Genomic DNA, 7,302 nt, shown 5'->3' with positions numbered 1-7,302 from the left:
GATTCTGTCCCGGTTGCTCCTCTTCCAGCCCAGCTGTCTGCTGTGATCTGGGAAGGCAGTGGAGGATGGCCCAAGTGCTTGGGCCCTGCACTCACATGGGAGACCAGGAGGAAGCACCTGGCTCCTGGCTTTGAATCGGCGCAGTGCGCTGGCCATAGCGGCCATTTGGGGGATGAACCAATGGAAAGGAAGACCTTTCTCTCTGTCTCTTTTTCTCTCACTGTCTAACTCTGCCTGTAAAAAAAAAAAAAAGATTAAAAAAAAAAAGAATTGCTTTCATACAGAAATCAACAAGTGGGGGAAAAGGTACCCTAATCCACTGTTGGTGGGACTGTAAACTGGTACAGTCACTGTGGAAGACAGTATGGAGATACCTCAGAAATCTGAATGTAGACCTACCATAAGACCCAGCCATCCCACTCCTGGGAATTTACCCAAAAGAAATCAGCACATGAAAGAATTATCTGTACCCCCATGTTTATTGCAGCACAATTCACAATAGCTAAGATAAGGAATAAACCCAGATGTCCATCAATTGTTGACTGGATACAGAAATTTTGGTATATATACATTAAGGTGTACTACTCAGCTATAAAAAAAAAATGAAACCCTGTCTTTTGGATCAAAATGAATGCAACTGGAAACCATTATACTTAATGACATAAGCCAGTCTTCAAAAGACAGATATCATATGTTTCCTCTGATCTGAGATAACTATTAGAGCACCTAAAATGTAATGTATTGGAATGAAATAGACATTTTGAGATTTGATGATTGTTTGCAGCCCTTGTCTCTTCCATTGAGGAACAGTTTTTTTTTTTCTCTCTTTATACTATTTGTTGAACTCTTTTACTTACAGTAGGGCTAACTATAAGATTATTAAGTAAACTGAAAATAGATCTTTCTAAAAATTAAGAGTGGGAATGCAAGTTGGGGGGGGCAGGGAAGTATCACTATGTTCCTAAATCTGTATATATGAAATACATGAAACTAGTGTAACAAATAAAATTTTTAAAAATTTACTAGTATCTTGTTTAGAATCTTTTGTTTCATTATATTAGAGCTTTTTTTAAAGATAAGTTTTATTTATTTGACTGGCAGTCACACATATACACAGAGAGACAGAGACACAGACACAGAGACACACAGAGCTCTGATCCATTAGTTCACTCTCTAAATTCCCTACTGGCTGGGGCTGAGCCAAGGCTGAAGCTGAAGCCAGCAGCCAGGTACTCAGTTCAGGTCTCCTACATGGGTGGTGGGAACCCAGCTGCTTGAGCCCTCACTGCTGTCTCCCAGGGTCTGCACTGGCAGGAATCTGGAGTTAGCAGTGGAATTGGGAATTGAATATGGGGTTGGAATCTTAACCTCTAGGCCAAATATTTCCTTCTTTTTTTGTTTTAAGATTTATTTTATTTATTTTAAAGGCAGAGTTTCAAAGAGAGAGAGAGGGAGAGACAGAGGTCTTTTATCCATTGGTTCACTCCTCAGATGGCTGCAACAGTCAAGGGCTGGGCCAAACTGAAGCCAGGAGCCAGGAACTTCTTCTGGGTCTCCCAGGTGGGAGCAGGGGTCCATGCATGTGGACTATCCTCCACTTCTTTTCCAGGCACATTAGCAGGGGGCTGGATTGGAAGTGGAGCAGCTGGGTCTTGAACCAGTGCCCATTTGAGATGCCAGGACTATAGGCAGTTGCTTTACCTGCTATACCACAGTGACACATCCCCCACGCCCACCCTGCCCTTTCTCTGTTTTGGTTTCATGATGATGTAGATCTAACCAGATGAATTAGAAACTATTCATCTTTTTCTATATTCTGGAAGTTTAATTTATTTAGGGGTTATTTATGTCTTCGCTGAGGTTTTGATAGAACTGTCTTTAAAAATCCATCTGAATTTAGTATTTTCTTTTTGGGATAGTTCCTTGAAAACTTTTTTAGTTTTTTATTCTTGGGTTTATTTTCCATGAAGATTGCTTTTTCTTGTAGTTGCACTGATATGAAAGTTTCAGTTACTCTCCTATTTCATCCACATTTTTAAACACATTAGCATATAGTTGTATATAGAAGTCTCTCCTCTATACAATGATTGTAAATGATTTTCATTCCTACTATTACAGATTCATGATTTTTCTTTACGCACCTTACAGGGGTTTATCTCTTTTGTTGGACTTTAAAAGCAAAACTCTTGGTGTTAATCATCAAGTCAAACTTTCTTTGCCCTTTCATTCATTGATTTTTACTTTTATCTCTACTAATCTCTTTGTTTTACTTTATTTTGGTTTGCTTTGTTATTTTTTCCTTACTTTAGAAGCAAAATTAATTTACATAGCTTAGTTCCTTGATTTCCTATTGCTTATTTTGGATGTTGTCCTATATGTAAATATGAATATGAAGATAGCTTCTCAAGAGATCTGAAAATGTGATATCCAAATTGCAAATATAGCACTGTATTAGCAGTGAGAGTCTGTTCAAGAAATCAATGAGAGAGAATCCACATTAAAATGCGAAGTCAGATCTGCAAGAGAGAAAGGCAGAATGTAGTTGGTTTTGTGGATTAAAAAGATGTCGTCCCATTGACCATGTTTCCATTATTCCTACTTGAGCTCCACATGATTCAATCCCACTTCCTAAAACTGCCTCCAGGGAACATCTTCCCTTTAAAAATCTAATCCCACTTCTCCAAAATTTTTATTATTAAAGTTATTTGACAGCTCTCATTCCTTTTTGGCCAACCCAAGTTCTCCAAGTTCAACCAACTTTGTTCAGAAACATTTGAAATTTTGTATAATGTGGACAAATGGTTCATTTAATTCAAGAGAGCTGGTTCAGAACTTCCAAACTGGAATCTGAGCTAGACAAAGGAAGCCTCAGACAGAAAGGCTAATTTTTATAAACGACAGAAAACAGGGCGACTTAAAATGAACGTCTGGCTATGACCTTAGCGTTTGTGGCTCCTACTGTGGAACTGAATGGCCATTCTTCATTGTTCTGTGACTCAGCCCCATGTACATGAATAGTTGTATAGAGCACAGCCACACAGAAGGGTAATTCTTCATTAGTTTAAATTGTTTATAGTTCCTTTGTACCTATAATTCACAACTTAAACATTCCTCTAAGTGCATTTGTTTATATCTTTCTTGGGCTTAACACTAGGCCTTTTGAGGGGTTCTTATGCACTATTACACTAAGAAATATCTTTGTACCATGGAAAAAGAGATGCTGGGGGGTGGGGTGGGAAGATGGGAAGATGACCTTCTGCCCTGAGGACATGTGGAGAGAGCCAGACTGTGGGAATCTAGGCAAGGACATTATTCCTCCAACAACTGTATGAGAATGTGAGACAGGTGCTCCTGGCCTGCAGAGGATGCACAGGAAGAGAGAGCCTAGACTTAGGAACTAGAGGCATGAGGGGATTTGGGAATGATGCAAAAAAATTAGGCCAGCGGGGAAAATGGTAGTTGTGTGCCAGGTGTGTGGGGAGCAACTCGGACTAGACTAAGTTACTGGAATTAAGACTTATTCTATGCATCTGCTCTCCCACAATATGGCGCTGAAAGGGAGTAAACAACTTCTACGCAGCTGCCTCTCGCCAACTTGACTGATAACCTGCAGGAGCTGATCCTGCTCCTGATTGGAGGAGAGCAGCGTACTCGGCGTGTGGGTAGCAGAGTTGGGATTGGTGGAAGAGGACTATAAAGGAGAGAGACAACATGCACCAGGAACATCCGGATAACATCTGAGCAGCCCCTGAGAGAGCCGGCCGGCGGTGTGCCGCTCCTCCGCGGAAGCAGGGAAAGTGGCAGGGGGAGCCGCCCCTCCACAGAGGTGGAGGGGTCGGCAGCCAACCCGGGAAGGACCAGCAGCAAACCCAGGAAGGGCCGAGCAGACGAAAGAACAGCGCAGGGTCCTGTGTCGTTCCTCCGCGAATGGGGGAGCGACACAGGTGAGAAAATCAGCAGGGGCAAAGATAGGGAGGTAGGAAGGGGCTTGATGTGTGCGACGGGACTTCTCACCCAATGGAAGGAAGTGTGCGCAGGAGGTGACGGGGGTGATGGGGCTCCAGTCAAGCAGGGCTTAATGGGTCACACCAAAGAAGGCACTGGAATGGCCCAGGAGGTGGCATGGCCATGTTAGAATGGGGATGGAAATGGGCCGGGGGCGTGGAATGAGGGGATCAGTTAGGACACACTCACAACTGTCCTGCTGACGGTGACAGCGTCCGGCATCAAGGGACCAGCCATGAAAGTAATGACAAGTGATCTGGTTCTGTGCTAGTAGAGGCCCAGGTCTATTCCCCTTGGTATTGGTTGGATAGGGAGTCTGAAGGAACAGAACGGTTTTGATGTCTGCCTTCCCCAACTGAGTGGATGATCATGCCACTTGGTAAGCCAGACCACGCAAGCAGAGGCTGTCTGAAAACTGTAAGCAGAGTGGTGGTGCTGGCTAGACGGTGTGAGAGAAGGGGTGAAGGCTTGAGACAGCCACATGGAAAATGGAAAGGGGACCAGAGCCTTGCCAAACAGTGTTTGGGTCAAACTGAGTGTGGGGATCAGACCAAAGCAGGATATACTTAGATGCAAAAATATCCCATGCAACAATCATCAAGAGACTGAAGCAACCCAAATGTCCATGGATGGACTGATGGATTGATAAACAAACTGTGGTATATCCATACAATGGAATATTATTCAGCTAACATGGAGAATCTTATTTTTTCATTAGAAAAGTATTTGAAAGGCAGAGTTACAGAGAAAGACGGAGAGAGGGAGACAGAGAGACAGAGACAGAGAAACAGAGAGAAAAGAGAAAGAGAGGGAGAGGGAGAGAGAGAGAGAGAGAGAGAGAGAGATCTTCCAGCCACTGGTTCACTCTCCAAATGGCCACAATGGCTGGAGCTTTGCCAGGCCAAAGCCAGGAGCCTAGAGCTTCTTCTGAGTCTCCCATGTGGCACTTCGGCCATCCTCTGCTGCTTCCCCAGGTGCATTTCCCGCCTGCAGTGCCGGCATCCTATATGGGCACTTGTTTGAGTCCTGGCTGCTCCACTTCTGATTCAGCTCTCTGCTATGGCCTGAGACAGCAGTACAAGATGGCCCAAGTCCTTGGGCCCCTGCACCTGCCTCAGAAGAAGCTCCTGGCTCCTGGCTTCGGATCAGCACAGCTCTGGCCATTGCAGCCAGTTGGGGAGTGAACCAGCAGATGGAAGACCTCTCTCTCTCTCTCTCTCTGCCTCTCTTTCTCTCTCTGTGTAACTCTGACTTTCAAATAAATAAATAAATCTTAAAAAAAAATGGTAGGGGCCAGAATTGTGGCATAGCAGGTTGAGCTTCTGTCTGCAATGCAGGCACCACATATGGGTGCCGGTTGGAGTCCTGACTGCTCCACTTCCCATCCAGCTCTCTGCTATGGCCTGGAAAAGTAGAGGAAGATGGCCCAAGTGCTTGGGCCCCTGCACCCACATGGGAGATCCAGAATAAGCTCCTGACTCCTGGCTTCAGCCTGGCCCAGCCTGGCCATTGTGGCCATTTGGGGAGTGAACCAGTAGATGGAAGACTTCTCCTTCTCTCTCTCTGTAATGTTGCCTTTCAAATAAATTTTAAAAATCTTTAAAAGAAAGAAAACACAAGCAAACAAAACAGAAGGTAGCTGATATCCAGAATTGGCAGTACTGTGTTGATAACAGGCTGCTCATTATCAGAGAAAGAACTGAAGGTCCTTTGTCCTCTGTCGAGGCTCCCTCAGTGAGTCCGTGTCCAGAACATGCTGGGCTACCACTTTCTGATGGTAGGAGAAAAGCATGATAAAAAAACCTGCTTGCATACACTGGAATTCATAAATCCTTGATGATTTCACCAAAACAATGTTAAAGAGTGTAAGAGCAATTGCTAGAGCAAGCCAACTTCATGGTCACATTTATATAAGCTAAGTTACGTGCACTTCCAACTGCAGTACAATAAACATTGCATATCCAAAAGGCTCATATATAAAAGGAACAATTAAAACCCAACATATATACTGTATGTATTATACTCCCTTGTATTTCAGATACTGAGGGCATTTAACTCTGAATATGAATTTGCCACTGTTCCATTATGATGACACTGTAGCAACTTCACTAGAATTTAATAGCTAAAGCTACCTTATGCTGCACATTTTTAAGTCAAAGACAGAAATTATTTAAACCTGTCTTTTGTTTGTAAGTGGTAAATATGAAGAATATACAAAATGCAGCATAAATTGCATGAGGTAAACTGTATCAAAACACTGTTGAATTTAAAAAGTCAAAAACATATAAAAATATTAGCCAGAAATGGCAAATTTCCAAACATCAGTGTATGTAAAAATGTTATTTCAAAAATATATATTTTATTTTTTCTATTTGTAACAGATTATAAAGGCAAACAGCTGCAATTGAGGTAGCAAAGCCAAATTCACAAACTTTGGATTGAGAAAAACACTCATCCTATGTTTTAAAAGCATCTTCTATACAGTGTTAAGTGAGTTCTAATTTCTTCAAATTTTTAAATTCACATGTTACTCTATAAAACTTCATTTAAATACAGGAAATATCTTTGTTAAAAAGATATTTAGTCCTGACAATTATCTCACATTCAAAATACTGTACAGAAAAAAATTCAGCATATATATTACATAAAAGTAAGCTATATTTACATTTTCAAACATAGTTTTAGAAGTTGAAGTTAAACCAACTGGTATTAATGGTTTCCTTTAAACAGTGTTTGATAATATTTTTCATCACTTCACATACAGGATTTAACATAGGACTAGCTGTTAATTTTAAATCACAAAATTAATAAATGAATGAAAATTATATTCTCTTTCTGCAATAAAATATCACTATAGTTTAAATTTAACAGTGTTTTTCATTAAAAAGAACTGGCAAAAGAAAAAAGTTAAAACTTTAAAGTATACAAAAAAACCATAAATGTTGATAATATTCTTTTCAAGTGCATTTATAATAAGACTCTATTTTCAGATTTTTTGATGATTGAAAAGTTTCCACTAAAATGTTAACTCTACTATCTTTATTTGTACTTTCCTTACGTTAATTGTTATTCTAAAACAACAATTATTATTACTGTACTTTATTATTTATAAAGTAAAATTGTTATTATAAAATAAACACCTATATTAAAAGACCTACTATTTGGCTCCAGAGTCTCGTCTCAAAAACAAAAAAACTTTACAAGTCCCATCAGTGCAACAAAAGAAAATTCATTTTGGAATTTTTTTCTTGTTTTTGTAAATGGAGGCCAGAATAACATGAGTTTTTTTTTTTTTTT

The sequence above is a fragment of the Oryctolagus cuniculus genome, chromosome 5 (genome assembly GCF_051225735.1).
Source record: "Oryctolagus cuniculus isolate XC-2025 breed Fujian yellow rabbit chromosome 5, ASM5122573v1, whole genome shotgun sequence".
NCBI classification, from domain to species: domain Eukaryota; kingdom Metazoa; phylum Chordata; class Mammalia; order Lagomorpha; family Leporidae; genus Oryctolagus; species Oryctolagus cuniculus.
The sequence above is the reverse complement of the archived record's forward strand: the minus strand, read 5'-3'. Positions refer to the sequence as shown.